This window comes from Mytilus californianus, unplaced genomic scaffold, assembly GCF_021869535.1.
Source record: "Mytilus californianus isolate M0D057914Y unplaced genomic scaffold, xbMytCali1.0.p SCAF_19, whole genome shotgun sequence".
In the NCBI taxonomy this organism is placed as follows: Eukaryota; Metazoa; Mollusca; class Bivalvia; order Mytilida; family Mytilidae; genus Mytilus; species Mytilus californianus.
Genome location: NW_026262667.1, coordinates 7,256,406 through 7,273,584, shown reverse-complemented (window position 1 = coordinate 7,273,584; position 17,179 = coordinate 7,256,406). Strand labels below are relative to the sequence as shown.

General features: G+C 31.7%; 1 long non-coding RNA gene across 1 annotated transcript; it reads right to left on the bottom strand.

Moving 5' to 3' along the window:
• Positions 1–4,581: 4,581 nt before the first annotated feature.
• Positions 4,582–11,114, bottom strand: LOC127726963 (uncharacterized). Its single transcript, XR_007993734.1, has 3 exons — positions 10,453–11,114; positions 6,174–6,423; positions 4,582–5,121 (listed from the first exon to the last, which is right to left on the bottom strand). It is a non-coding gene; the product is annotated as an uncharacterized LOC127726963 (long non-coding RNA).
• Between the last annotated feature and the right edge of the window lie 6,065 nt (positions 11,115–17,179).

Genomic DNA, 17,179 nt, shown 5'->3' with positions numbered 1-17,179 from the left:
AACTTTAACCATATTTTGTTGTAATTTCTTTTGTATTTTTACAAAATGTATTTTAAATCCAAAATGATTCAAAATGTTTTGCGCCGATTTGTCTGAAGTATTCATTCATTGTCAAATATTTTAAATAATTCTTCAACAAAATTACACTTAACGACTTTTGAACGCGTATTTAGTGTCTTGTAAGATTTAGTGCTATTTCGCAAACCTTTCTTGTCTTATGAAATGTCAGAAAGTCCTAACTTAAAATTGTGGCGGCAGAAAATATCCTTTAGAACCACCCTTTGTATAGGTGAAGGGGGTTGCGATTTTTCCAACAAAGTTCACATGCTGTCATGGAATAAAAATTTGCCAGCCGTAAAGTGGAAAAATTTTGTCTCATTTATACTTTTTACTTTAAGCCTTTAAAGATGCATTTTCAAGAGATTTTTTTTTCTTTTGCTGGGCTATTGCTTAATTTAAAAAAGGCTTGAAAGTGATTGCGCGAGAACAAAAATCGTTCTATACAAAAATATTCACCTCGAAAAACAATTGATGTTTTTAGTTAATGTTGTGTTAACCCGGACTAAGCAAAACGCATGATAAGGCCAAAATTCATACTAACTGAATTTCGAAAACTATAATAGATCTATCAAAGAACATCCTTCAGATGTTCACACGCAAGACATTTGTGTGTCGATTATACACCTTATCGCTAATCCCGCTTGACCCGAGAATCAGTCCCGCTCGAACTTTTGACGTCATACAACAATCACTTTTCCATTGTGGCGTCAGATATTTTCTATTATGACGTCAAAATTTTACGGGAACTTGTGTGATGTCCAGTAATGGCGGACAAATAGCGATAAGGTGTATTAGTATATATCATTTTTAATTTTGTCTTTATATATTTGATTTACGGCTTCAACTTCAATCATTTAAAGCAAAGTTGCAAACACTGGCAGTCTAAGAATGAGACCTTTTCATTAATATCCAGATACGAACGACATATCTTTTGCTACTTGATGTCTTTCACAAGAATGTAACTTTTTGTAAAATATCGCCATGGGTATATGAGACCGTGATTCATATCCAATTTTCTTAAAAACATTATGTGTAAAATGGCCATATAATGGTGATCGCTGTTTGTGTAACGTCCAGTAGAAAATATTTCATGCAACACAACTGGTAGGTTATAACACCATATTTATCTATTCATGAAATTAACCTAATTTTAATAGCATAAATGAATGTATACATATTGTGTTTTGACTTAGCTTAACAATGATAGAACTGAATTTTTCACATGAAATTCATATCGTTTCCTCAGCGGGATTCAAACTCAAGGTGTTATGACATCAACGGCTATTTTATCGAGCGCAAAATAAATATTTGTCCAAATGTTTTAGCTGTGAAAAAAATCCAAACAAAATGAAAATAAACTTAGACCTTTTTTAATATTTAAACAATGAGTTTAGATTTGTAAAAAATGTATTTGGACATCACTACGATCAGAAGAGGCCAGACATACTACGAATGTTCCGCAACCATTTTATCATTCATTCAGCATATCTCTGCATTTTGTGTTTCTTTACACTGTCTTGAAAGTTCACAACCACATATAACAAACAAAGAGGACACAACGCTTGCTATTCGCAAAAATTAGAAATAAAAAAAATTAGAAAATCAGAATGGGAAATTTTCTAACAGCTGTTAACCTGAAAAAAATGAATGTGCGTCCGAAGCCTTTTTCTGGATATGTCTTCATCAGGAATGTTTGAAGCCAAACATTTGAAAGCTGGGGACGTAAAAGTACCGAAACACACAATATGACCAAAAGGAACATAAAAATAATAGCCAAATCCATCTAAGGTCAATTTTGCCTTAAAGAGTTGGGACCTTAGTTTCTTAATTATTTTTGAATTCATCATCGAACAATTTAAGATACGTATGTTATATATACCATTTCAGTGCCCAATCATTGACTACTTAGCTGCTGATATTTATAAGGACTAATAGTCCACCAGCAACGAGACCCATTGCTATTATACAGGAAAATAACACCTGATAATGTTTTGGCGTCAGAAGCGCTTTTCTTGATTTACCTTCATCTGGAACGCACAAAGCTCTAAACTTGAAATCCAATGATGTATCAGTGACGTCACACACGAGGAGATATATAACAAATTCCAGCTTAATATTCAAATGTAAATAGGTCGATACATTTATCCCTTAAATTTACCTGTTTTTAAATGTGAAATGAATCAGCATGCAAACGTAATAGTATTGGAGCACCTTGCCCACTCAACCGACTAAGCTATATAAAACTATATATCAGATGACGTCTTTATTCGTTGATGTAATGTTTGGTTAAAACATGGTACATGATATAGTAGTAGCTTTTCGACGCTATTACTGTGCAGTGCACCTTACTTTTAATACATCTCAGTGTACTCTTGTCATGCAACCACACAAATGGTTGGTCTTTACCCCATACAACTCTACGATATCTAATATAAATAAAGGCAACAGTAGTATACCGCTGTTCAAAAGTCATAATTATAGCTTTGTCATAAAGACGAATGCTTAACAAAATGATTAGATTAAGAAAAAAATATACATATAAAAAATACCGAACTCCAAAGCAAAATCTAAAAGGGAAAGTCCATAAAAACTGACAAAATCAAACGCTATCATTCAAAGGCACAAGTGAAAAACAACTGCCATATTCCTGACTTGGTACAGGAAAATAGGAATGACATCAACTGATTATTTATATACAACATAAAGTTGGCAGAGTTGTTTAAGGTGCTGGACACCGTACAAAGTTGGCAGAGTTGTCTAAGGTGCTGTACACAGTACAAAGTTGGCAGAGTTGTCTAAGGTGCTGTACACAGTACAAAGTTGGCAGAGTTGTCTAAGGTGCTGGACACCGTACAAAGTTGGCAGAGTTGTCTAAGGTGCTGTACACAGTACAAAGTTGGCAGAGTTGTCTAAGGTGCTGTTCACAGTACAAAGTTGGCAGAGTTGTCTAAGGTGCTGTACACAGTACAAAGTTGGCAGAGTTGTCTAAGGTGCTGTACACAGTACAAAGTTGGCAGAGTTGTCTAAGGTGCTGTACACAGTACAAAGTTGGCAGAGTTGTTTAAGGTGCTGGACACCGTACAAAGTTGGCAGAGTTGTCTAAGGTGCTGGACACCGTACAAAGTTGGCAGAGTTGTCTAAGGTGCTGTACACAGTACAAAGTTGGCAGAGTTGTCTAAGGTGCTGGACACCGTACAAAGTTGGCAGAGTTGTCTAAGGTGCTGTACACAGTACAAAGTTGGCAGAGTTGTCTAAGGTGCTGGACACAGTACATATGGTAATGCAGTTAATATCTTATAAGCTTGAGTTCAAATCCCGCTAAGAGAACGATATAAATTTACTAATGCAAAATGCAGTTGTAACATTCTGGCTGAAGAGAGAGAGTACAAACCGGGATAGGGTTATGATGTGTTCTTTTTATCAGACGTTTAAGATATTTTTATTCATCATGTTCATAGTAAATACTTTTTAATGTTTCTGCTCATTGTATTAATTTTGGCCGTCATGGGACCACTGTTGGCATTAAACACATTTTTTTTAAATTGCGTTCTTCTTAATATATTTATATATTAATATGATTGTTATGTAGAAAAGTTATCAGCGGCATGTGATGCTCACATCCATAGGTAGATAAATATAAATTTTCGCAATCAAAGATTGAAAAAGTAGTCTTATTTTAAATATCACACCATATTATGCCTATGCTCATATCTATATATCCTATTCCTCTATGTCTGTATCGTCCTGGTCAACTCTCTAAAAACTTTGAAAAATAAATAAATAGAAATGGAGTATCTAGACTATGACGATCAAATTTTCGGCCGCTTTGGTACGAAAAACGGACAAATTTAATAAAAAAAATTGCACGGTTTAAAATGGACATTTTGGTTGTCATGTGTTATCTAGAATATGGAGACAATCTGGAAGATTTAAGGTTGTTCTAAGCTCGAGCTGCACAAAGTTGTAGTTGGCATCTTACAATCTCATAATGTTGAAAACTGTTAAATTTGTATCCACTTAGGTAATTTGAAAAGTATAAAATTAGGAAATAGCTTTTGAGAAACTATGTAAATTTGTCCTGCTTGCAATTTCTGCTAATTTTAAGTGCCATATTTGATACTAAGTGCATGCATATGAGTGTGATTTTCAATAATTCCGTTCAAATTACTTCATCTGTGGTCTTTGTTATAATCGACTGTATTTGGACATACCTCTTGGAATATTGAGACTTTGTTTTGTGTTTTTATTGTATCTATATCATAACCTTGCTAAATTGATAATAACTTTATTTTGTTGTCTAATGTTGTCCAGTGTATATTTTACCTCTCTATAAAATGAATGAATTTGTCTTCACCCCCTATAATAAATAGTACTATGCTGCTATTTTAAATTAGAAAGTTTTTAAGATTTTCTCTCGTGTGTGAAATAGATAGCGCCATACATGAATATTATGTAGACTAACGCGCCTCTGGCGTACCAAATTATAAGCCTAGTATCTTTGATACGTTCGTGCATAATGCTGGTGGGACTTTTTGTTTCCAGGATATTTCTAGCCAAGTTGTCAACAGTTTGTGTACCCTATTTGTCAACATAAACTATCATTGATATGTTCATTTTCTGTAAACTTACTGTTTATAAAATGTTGAATTATTCGAAACACTATGGTTTTCTTTCCCCAAGCATAGATGTCCTTAGCCTTAATTGGCACAACTCTTCGAAATTTTGGTTTTCATGGTCTTCAACGTTTAATTTGGCCACCCAACTATTTCTCCACTGCCACTGATAAGCTTTATGTAGACGAAACGCGTGTCGTGTGTATCAAATTGAAAGCTTGAAGTCTTTAATGACCTGTTTTGTGTCGACATTCTTGTGTTGCTATTACGAAAAATGTTGGCTTATGGTAAAAAAATCTTTAATTAGGTTGAAAGGGCATTCATACGGCTGATCTCCTGCACCCTTCATCAATATGTTGAATTGTGACACTGAATTATCTTCGCTTGTTCTCAACTCGAACTGGACAGCAGTTGCAGTTTGAATCTTACAATCACTTGATGCGAAAAACTGTAAAATTTTAAGATTATTTTGAGCCATATAGATTTGTCCTTCTTGCAATTTCTATTAATTTTAAGTGAATATTTAAAGTTATTGGAACATGGTATAAGTGTATAAGTGTGATTTTTGACAGTAACTTTAAAATTGAGATTTCTTCATCTGTAGCTTTTTTTAAGCCATGGTCTTGACTGACTATATTCCAATTTACCTATTGGTATAATATTCTTTTTGTGACGTTTTGATATATTTATATGATAACACTATAAGTAGAGATTTTTTTTCTTGTGTCTCACACCCGATGTCCAGTGTACTTCGGTCGTAGAGGCTATTAGCTAACTTTATTACTATTACCTAACATTTGAGGCTCATGGGAAATTAGTAGTTCTGCAAAACTGGAAGTTAGGGATATATAGCCAAAAAGTCCAGATTTTATACAATAAACTTTTGTCACTTAAAAAAGTTTGGTGTGATATTGAAATGAAACTGCTTTTTAATATTCAATTTCGAAATTTAAACTTTATCCACATTTAAAACTTCAAAACAAAAATAGCAGTCTAATGAGTATTTTGATCATAGATGCTCATTTTTGTTTGGTTTAAACAACAGTGTATTCCATGAATTAATCGTACAATATACATGTCAAATAATAAAGTGTAAATAAATAGGTCATAGAAACAAGCATCATTGATTATCTAAATCTGTCTCCAAAAAAGCATTGCGAGGTCATTTTTGTATATTCTAATTTGAATATCTAAATTAAAAAAAAAAGATGTGGGAGCAATAGATCTATGTATATCAATATATACCGATTTGTCCCCCTTTGACTTACATATACGCCGAACAAAGAGGCAAATCCGAAGATGTAAGAAAAATAAATTCAAATCTAATTTAGCATTAAATAACCAATTTTTAAGTAATTTGCTTATCTTAACATGATATACAGAAAATGAAAATTAATGTGAGATAAATATCTGGTACATTAATTGATATTTGATGCTTATTAAATCGTGTAGCAAGCATAGTTGTCCTTACTAATGACATTTCAATCTACAGGTTCTTACCGAGAAAAAATATACACGAGGGAGGTTTCCCATGTAAATATTTACGTTGTTGCGTACGTATGTAAATATACAAAGTCGTTGCCAGTTTTCAGTATATTCCTCCGCTATAGGGGTTCTTCAAACAGGTGCATATCCTCTTTGTAGTATATGACCATTTAATTATGGCGTCCTCGAGACTTTTCTTCAGTGAACACTTTTTACATATCTTAATTGTGGGAAATGTAAAAATCAAAGATTCGCAGATTGATATCTGTAAATATAGGTTATAATTGATAAGAAATATCCTCATCTTTTAAGTGGTGCTAACATCTAATTCTGAAAGGGTCAGGTGCAATGGTGATGTGGCTTTATGATATAAACAGTTATGAAATTAGGAAATCAATAAAATTTAATACAATATAATCTTCAAACAAGCAAAAATTAGTGAAAATAATAAAATAGTATGATAATAAGTATACATGTCTACTAAGTAAAAGGGATGTTAATCAGTTAGTATTTGATGTATACATTAAATTCTCTTTTTAGTTTTAATTCACTATTTATAAATGGAAAAGTAAATGAGATTCAGAAAAATGAAAAGAAAGATGAATTTTCTAATAATCATGAAAATAAAAATGTACAGACGTTTGTTGTGATGTATCTTTCTATTCAATATATGAATATTTAGAATTCGACCAAGTTATCTTTTTATTGATTTATTTTTATAAACATGTTTTGTTCGATTAAATTTTTTATTACCTCATGAACACACAAACCTAACAATGATAATTCTATGATTTTATATATTTGATAAAATCTGGCTTTTTAACGAAAAATAACAGACAATAACTATCCCTTGACTGCATGTTAATTATAATATAAATGAAAATGGACATTTGGTAAACAATTTCATTTTTAAATCAACAATGAAACTGTGCCCATTGCATGATATGATAATTTGTATTATCAAAGTAAAAAGGTGTTCTTAATAATTTAAAGCTTTGACTTTTTCTTTTAAAAAAAACTCAATAAAAGACAAATTCTGCCATTTTTAACGAGTTCCAGCAACAATCTTAAAGTGATTCCAAAACAGACGGAAGATACCAAATGTATCTTAATTCATAATCATAAGTCGATAACAAACTGCCAACGCCATGGCAAAAAACGAAAAACGAGAAAAAGACAAACAATCTACAAAACACAACATAGAAAAAACTATTCTAACTAAAGATTGAGCAACAAAAACCGGTGGTGATCTCAGGTGCTCCTAAAGGGTTAGTAGATCCTGCTCTAAATGTGACACCGACGTGTTACTCCTATAAAATATGATGATAAGTTGTACAAATTATTAGGCATCATGCAATATCGGATGGTAAATGACTCTTAACTAACCCTTAGACATCTCAAAATTCGTAAACCATCGGTCATATATATAAATTTCATAATCTTAAACTTGACCGAACGAGAAATTTTGAGATTGAGATTACAGGAGAAAGAATCGACAGGACTGTTTAAGATATTACATATACCTATATATGTATTAGAAGATGTCAAATATCTGTAAAATTCATCTTAAATGTGTCAATGAAATAACAATTTATTTGTAAAAGTCAGTATTTTCCAAATGCCAATGGTCATATTATGAGAACAATGTACAGTATTTGAAAATTAATTAAATATCATTCGTTACATATTGATTTAAACTTAAAACTGATAAATATAGAGTCAAACCTGTATATGAAGGTCCCACTCATGGATTTGTTTTTTTCTCAATCGATTTATGAATTTCGAACAGCGGTATACTACTGTTGCCTTTATTCATGGCCAAAGAAAACTTACCTTGAAAGAGAGATCACCTTTTAATTGAGGTTCAAAATGTAGAAGTATAACTACAGCGAGAGATGATGAGAGTGAGATTACAAGACAGGTTTTAGCTTAAAAGAGACGACCTTTATAAAAGGTTTCTGTAATCATAAGTACGTAATGTAAGTGTTTTAGGGGGAAACTATGTTTAAAAAAAGTCATCAAAGATACCAGGCTTATAATTTGGTACAAATGCCGCGCGTTTCGTCTACAATACGGAAAAACATATTGTAAAGGAACAATTATAGTCCGTCTTATAACTGCTGCAAGGTGCGAGTTGTTAAGTTTATCTTCCGTCTTAACAGCTCTTGTGCAAGATATTTAGATTATCGTCGAGACGCTTCCAAAACTGACAAAATCTTTTGTAACCGTCTACAGCAAATCATAATGGCGACCAGATAACCTCTATCTATTAACAAAATTATTAGGAATGCTCAGTTTAATAGTAATTTACTATAAGTCACCCTGTATCAAGGCAGTTCGGACAGAAAAAACTAGTTTTGAAATATATCAACTGAGATATACAGTCTTTATTTAGGTTGAATTTTCCAATATAAGTCATCTCTTGTAACAAGGAGTTTGTTTCTTCTCTCGGTCTACCCTCACTGTTGGTTTCTTTTTGCAGGTAATTATTTAAAGCAGGCCTAGATTGATCTGTTGTATTTTTTGTCCAAGCTCTACGGAAATGATACATTCAGCACAATCATCCAACTATATATGGCTCCGTGTTGAAGGCCTTACTTTGACCTATAAAGGTTTACTTTTACAAATTGTGACTTGGATGGAGAGTTGTCTCATTGGCACTCATACCACATCTCTCTCTTTATGAAAAATACTTCCTTCTGACTCCCTTCTTTTCCTATATTTTTCTGCTTATTCGTCGTTATTGGAAGGGTTCATTCAAAAGCCTCACTCGCTAGCCTTTCATTCATTCTTGAGACCTTCCCAACATAAGGTATGTTTCATACGCAAAAGAATAAGTCGGACAAAAGGAAAGCACAAAGGAATGCCAGTTTATGTTATATAGATACAATGGATAAGCGTGGATTCTTGAAAAAGAAACCATGAGCCCGGAGGGCGAATGGTTTGTTTTTCATGAATCTACGCTTATCCATTGTATCTATAACTTAAACTATTGTGTTAATTTCTTTTCAAAATTAAAGCCTTTTCTTAATTAGAAGGTATTGTAAGTGAGTTTAAATAACCATGTTATCGTGTCCAAAACGATGCATTGATAATTCTCAGATCACAATTAACTGGTGAACAAAATACAAATATAACACTTCTACCTTTAAAGATCTTTATATTACCAGGCATATGAATATTATCTGTTTATACAAAATAAGACATATTCGAAATTATTTCTAATAAAATTGAAAATGGAAATGGGAAACGTGTCAAAGAGACAACAACCCGACCAAAAAGCATATATAAAGTATATATAATAAGTATGTTATCGAAATTTTTCTAGCACTCTAGGCACATCACGATTTTTTGGCATAGGAATTTGCGAACAAACCTGTGTAAAATTATGTAGTAAAACAGATGAAATCATACTATATTTATAAAACAAAAATTGACAAATAGAATGTAATCATTTTTGTTTCAAACATGTGAAATAGCCAATATTAATAAAAAAAACAACCGGTAAAACTCGCTATTATTACAAAAATATCCACTTTAACATGCAAAATTAGAAAAAAAACCAGGATAACTTACGAATTGGAACATCAGAGAGAATACAGGGATTCGAACCTAAACCGACAAATCCATATCTTTAACTCATTGATTTTAACCATGCTAACCTCGCGGCTACCAACTCATATTATACGACTGCCTATTGTGTCTATATAAAGGTACAAGCCCTGTGTGTCCGATGAACCGATGTATATCAGATGTTCATTCAAATATATAAAATAGACATCTATACTGTAACCCATTGGTAGCCGAGAGGTTTCGTCGATGTGTTGATGTCAGTCACACATAACAGATTTCGAGGAAGGGTTCGATTCCCAGTGAAGGCATATAAAAATTACAAAAATTAAAGGTAAGTTTTTAAATTAATTCCATAAGTGAACAGAAATCAGTAAATTAGCCAATTCAAACTTAATGAAATTAGGCACACAAAGGAAACAATTGAATATAATTTGGTGAGTCAATTTCAGCGGCAGATTTAGGAAGCGTTGATTCTAGAAAAAGAATCCACGGTAAATGAATAGGCTGACGTCACCACAATGGTTTAAAGTAGGAGAACTTTCTGTTGTTAGAATCAAAGATGTTTTGTATTGTTTTCTTTTGTTTTTCTACTTCTGGTCTGTTTTAATTATTGTTTTGTTGATTTTGTTGTGGGTTTTTTTTTCTTGCGGGTTTTTTAAGAGTTTACAACGTAATGTGTTCCTCTTTTCCGTTTCTTGGTTCTAAAACATGATATGTTTACCTTTGTCGTCCATTCTTTTCTATAAGACAAAGTTACAGTGTTCGTTTTATCTGCACATCTTAGACTCACAATGAAGGTTCCCTTGTAAGGGGTAGAGAACAGTTCTATGTTCTACTGGATTAGATGATGGTTCTTATGTTTACGCAATAACTATATGATAGAGAACAAACATTGTCATTGTGAACAACACTAAATGAAGATATAATAAAATGCGTGTTATACTCCAGAAATTTAATTTGGCATCATATGTTTTAATATATGTTAATTTTCTCTCAATTTCCATTTAATCAATGTTAAATTTGAAAGATTATTGAAATAGACTTTTGCTTCGTGTAATATAACGTATACCATGAATGATTTTTTTTACAATTTCAAAATATGCCCTCGTATGAGAATGCCAACTCTCGTGATCACCGCCAAGTATACTTAATGTATATCAAACCTTTATACATGTCTATAATTACTGTATTCAACATCTGAAAGAATATATAATGCTGTTTAAGTGTCTCTGGTGAAGAAGCCCTTGATATTGTAACAAAATTAATTAATCCCGTAACTAAAACCTTTAATCTTATAGGACAACAGACATACTAATTTCTGCTGGACATCACATAAAGCAGTCGTCATTATACACAGCGTATATGTTTTTATCTTTTACTTTTTATTTTATTGATGCATGCATAGCTGGAGACGCTTACCCTGTCGACGTACCTGGTCTTGCTCCTTTAGGAGTTCAGGAGATTCCATCAGTTTTTGTTTGTTACCTTGATTTGTCTTTTTAATCGATTTATGAGATTTGAATGTCGGTAAACTACTTTTGCTTTGATTTATTAGAAAAAAAACAAAAAAAAAGTCATTGACAGTTAAGATAGGAGGTAAATGATTTACCTACTGTAATTTGTCCAAAAAATCATTTTCTAATTGACAATGCTATACACAAAACAAATATTGCAATAAAAACAAATTATGAGGTGTATTGGAGGAAAACTAGCCTTATAAAAGTCTGATGTTACAGTTTTGAACTATTTAAAGCATATGTTCATCTGTGAATACAATTTTTTTTTTAAATATGAAAAAGCAGAATGCAAAGTTTGCATTTAAGTATTAATTATTTTGAAAGAAAAAATCTTTAAAAGTTGAAAATGTAGTATAATACGATATTTATCCTATATGAATCCAAGTATCCGTTTACTGGCTCTGCTTACGCTTCGCCATACGGTTACCACAATTTACGACTATCAAATCTCCAATTGATGCCCGCAAATCTCCAACAACAATATTGTTATCCACTATATGGTCTGTCAGCAGCGGTACCAATACTTGCAGTGGAAGTAAAAACGTCTGACTCAGCTTAATTTTCCATGTTCACGACATGTCATTTTGGAAAAACAGTCCTGTTGAATACCAAACAAAATAAAGAGAACAGCTACAAAGGCTGGAGATAAAAGTTACAAGTCCAATAACAGAAAACACCATGGTCAAAAAGAAAAACAACAATAACAAAATATTACACAGAAAACTATATAAGGGTTGAGCAACACAATTCGCAACAAAACCCGAGATTAACTCAGGTGCTCCAGAGGGTCAGTTATTCCTGCTCCCCTAGTGGCACCCGTCGTGTTCCTCAAACATGAATAATCTCGGTGATAAGTAGCATTCGGCAATGTCACAATATTTAAAATGTCTATCCTTTACAGAAAGAGTGACATGCCAACCATCAATTCTAATGTATAAAATTGTAAATGGACTAACACCTGATTACTTATCAATGTTAATTGATAATGATGTTCAACACTACATTTTACGTTCTGTCTAATAACGATCAATTTGTTCCAAGACCAATACTAATTTTTATAAAGAATCTTTTCGTTATTCTGCAACCAAGGTAGGGAATGATTTACCATTTACAATAAAAAGTTGTCGTAATGTGGAATTATTCCAGAAACATTGTTACAATCATTTTCTTGAAAATGCTATGCAAGTTAAATATTTTTTTCTTTTATGGCTAGAATACGAAAACTTTATTAAATGTCGTCATTTAAATGTATGTATGAATGATTGATTTAAATATATATATGGGTTGTATTTTGAGGTCTGAAAGTAAACTGTATACATGTATTTTGTTTGAATGAAATGAAATGCAAATTGAACTAGTTTTAATTGAGCTATCCTCTTTAAATAAAGAATTTATTATTATTATTATTATTATTATTATTACTAGAAAGAGAGGACATGAGTGTTGGTCCGACAAGAGGAATATACCCGTGGTCAGCTGTGAAATAGATATATACTCTATAACGGTCAACCAAATCATGATCATAGCGTCAGTGAATCTTTCGAAAGGATGTCTTCAACTTCCCGATTTGCAAGTATTCTTAGATTGGCACTTTCTGTCTTTTGTCTTAATGATAGTTGTTTTCGTGTTTCGTGTCGATGTGATGAGTCAACTGATATGTGCAGTTCGTTCCTATGTTGTACTGTTACTGTTCCAGGTTAGAGGGAGGGTAAAGCGCTCACAAAAATGTTTAACCCCGCGACATTTGTTTTTCGTTTATTGTTTTGTCATATTAAGTTAATCCGTTAATTCTTTTTTTTTATTGTTTTTTTTTGTCATGAAGGAATCTTTTAAAGCTTACTATACGGGATAGGTTTTGCACATTGTTGAAGGTTGTACAGTTAACTATAATTTCCTAAATGTGCTTCATATTGGATACTTTTCTCATTGGCAAGCATACACATCTCATTATTTTATACTGTTTGCCTCTGCAGGAGTAGTAATTGAAGAAATTAAAAATGTAGACATACGAATATGAAATCATAGTATGTCGTATTATGAAAATGACCACTCTTGTAGTCCAATTATATGTTTAATTTACACATCTTCAGCATAAATCTTCATTACTAAGAGCATTCAACATCAAAAGGATAACTATTGCGTTTTATTAAGTGTCAATAGAGAGGTAATCTTTCTACTTTGAAACAAAGTTAATTTTACTGTTATTTAAAGCTGTAATCTTACATGGACATCAAAATGTTAACATTAGCATGACGCATATTGAAATTATGGTTTATTCGTGATTTGCACATTTGATTTAGACGCTGTTATTTTATAATTTTATAATTAAATACATGTATGACCACGGCAAACACAATCTATAGTATATTTATTGTTCTGCGATAACATAAAAAATAATCCTTGATATATACTGTCGGTTTCTCTGTGCCGATATTGTACATTATAAAGACAGTTAATATCTTTTAAATCTAACTTGACTGTTGCAATATTTTATGCAGACTAGATAGGCCTCGTATGCCGTGTTTGTTCGTCCCCGATATATTACTATTACAGCAAAGTGTGTTTGAAAGCCAAAATACAGATATAAGCAAGAAAAATATCAAATATTAATATCAATACTGTTATCTGGCGGTTTACAATTGTTGTGATTATCTGATGTAAGTTATAATTGAGTCATAAAACTTGAAGAATATTTTGAGTTAGAAGATTTTTTCTGTTGAATTCATTTATATATTTATTTGATTTTACAGATATGCCTATATGGTCTGGTGTTTTTGGATTATTTATAGAAATAAGTTATAAAGATCCAAAAGTTCACAAAGATATAATGCATAAAAACTATAAAAATAAAATATGCTAAAAAAAACAAACAATAGATACATTAGTTGTCTCTAAAAAAACGCAGAATATGTATAGTGAAATGACAAAGAATATTATGTCTTAGCAAAACTTTATTCCATGATCATATCATGATCATTTACATAAGTGTCAAAATGTTCGTCTTTACATCTTCTAAACTATTCAAAATTGTTAGTATAGACTCTTGAATGGTAACACGTGTCTGGCATTGTACTATTTATTCCCTGCATTTTAGAACAAATACATAATTAGAGTGTCCTTATATGGATCAATTTCAAAAGTCTAAATTCCAATGAATTCGAAAGTAATTTAAGACTATTCACTGAAGACAAATCACTTGTTTAGTTTACTTGATTGTTGAGACGTGAAATCCTTACATAGAATACTCACAAAAGACTGGTGTTGCAACGTGCATGGTCTCTTTGAAATGAAACCCCTAACAATTTGACAGGTTGTCGTGTGAAATCCGAATTTAGAATATTCAAAAGCAAATGCGTTTTGTAAAATTCAAAAGAAATGGAAGCTTTATATATATATACCAATATTACATTACAAGTCAACATATTATTGCATGCCACTTTGATCTTCCCATTGTCAAAAAGCAATTTACCGAAAACTATTTTGAAAACAAGCATATGTGTAACAAAGAGAAATGTCAAAGAACGTCAAAAGATAATCAGGGCGATTTGATTATGGGTAATTTACAAAACATTTTTCTATCTATATCTGTGGGTGAATATTTTCACACCACGGTTTACTAAATAGTTCTGATAAGGCCCCATCGATCTAAGTAATCGTAACCTTTTTCTTCACTATCAGAGTGATCAGACATATATTAAACATTTTTGTATTTACGATCAGTGGTGAAAGACTGATAAAGACTAAATTCGGCAAGATAAGCTACTAAATAGACAGTTATAGTTATCCAAGCGAGCACCTTGCTACCGTTGAACGTAAAATACCCCATCTCTGTCCACTTTATTGCTCATTTGCTTATCATTTTTTTTAATTAATGGACTAATGTTAAACGGACGCGAAAGTCAGTAATACTGTTATTGACACTGAAAAAAAGTGAAATTGAAATCTCTGGGGTAATAGAATGAATGTTACATCTTTTCGTTTCGTAAGAAATCTTGAAACATTATGAAGAGGAAATACGAGTAACGTGCAAATGTTTACATGTACACGGAGATACCTTATTTTATACACTTCAATGAACAGCATTTTACTGTAACAATATCTGTTCTATGAACGGAATCTCGGGTTGTTTCGTATAAGTCTCATATAACCCCTTATGAACTGAATAATATCAGAATTAAAAAAAAACAGCGAACATAAAACATTGAAGCTTTTTGAAAATATTCTAGTCATAGGAATGGCATACGTAACTATATATAAAATCCATTCAAAATTAAGACGGATATTAGGCTTTGGGAACTATTTAAATATACAACAAAAGAAATCTTTTATTAAGAAGAGATCGCAAAAAAAAAAATTGAGATGCCAACTTTTTTAATGTAATTTAGTTGGATTGATTCTTGTTTGCTGTCTTAAATGTACAGGGCTGATATGCAAAACTACTTCAGTTAAGATTTGTTCCGAACGGACGGATTTTTCTACATGTCATACGATAAATAAGTGGGTTTATTCATATTAGCCCAGAAATATAATCAAATAATTATTGTATGTATTACTTCCAATGGTAAACAAAATATATATTAAATAATACATTTAACCAAACAAAAAGAGATAAAAAAAAAAAGCTGCCAATAAATAGTTACCAAAACTAGAAACATGCTGTCCGGCTGTGGTTTTAAGAAAATGATAAATAAGTGAACTTGTCCCATTAATAAAATAGAACTGACCTGCAGTTTTATAAATGTTTGAAATGTCCGGTCAGCGTTTAGTGTACTAAAACATAATATTTAGTATGCAAATTTACTGTTGTAACAAAAATCCATCGTATCCTAATTCAATACATACTATAACTAATATAGATACTATCTAAAACATTAACAAAAAGTCGAGCATCGTTGACTATCAACAATTGACTTCGAATAAGAACAGAAAAGCTTCAAATAGTCCATCTGACCTTTCAATAGTTGACATTTACTTTCCATTGACCTTTACAGAAAACGTAGATGATTTGATATACAAATGATATTAAGCGTACAGAAATCCAGAGGCACTGGGGACAAACACAAAGCTTTTGAAAAAAAAACAAGTCAGCATTCTTTTTATATTAAAAAACCCATTTTCTAAAACAATTTGTACGGAATTACATATTACTAATATTAACTAAATTGTCAATAAGTAAAGAAAGATATTTTATTATTATATTGTCGGTTTGTATTTTTCAAAAGATGTATGAATCAGCAGTGCCAAAAGATTTAGCATATACCCTGCAAATACTAATATATAAAGCATACGTAGACACACAATTATGTATTTTTAAAAGTGTTTATTTTTTCTATGTTTTCTTTTGCATTGCACTCCCTAAATAATATAAAGAATACTTCTAAAAAGTATGTATCCCTGAAAGTTGTGTGCTCACATTAAATATTTATATACATTATTTTCTTTTAAATAACAGTATTTCTGTTTGAACCATTTTTTTATACAATTTACATAAGAGGAGTAGAGTCCGTTTCTTTGATGACTATACGCAAAAAAAAATTCTAGTCTTTGTAACTATATAAATCAGTACTAAAAACTAAATTTCGTCGGTCACTATTGTGATAACATTAATGGTGTTTTTTTGCTGCACCAGATGCACATTTCGACAATAAATGTCTCTTCAATGATGATCGAGGCTAAATCTTTTTGAAAATCCAAAACTTATTTAAAGAATGAAAGGCTTATAAACCAAATAAAGGACAAAAAGTATAACCACAGCTGGACAAGATAGGTTTTAGGACAAAAATTAAAGCCAAAGCTGGACAAGATAGGTCTTAGGACAATAAAGTATAACCAAAGATGGACAAGATAGGTCTTAGGACAAATCCTAGGACAGCTTCGATAAACAGGCACCAGGTCTTGCATGAGGAAGATATATTCCTTAATTTAAAACAA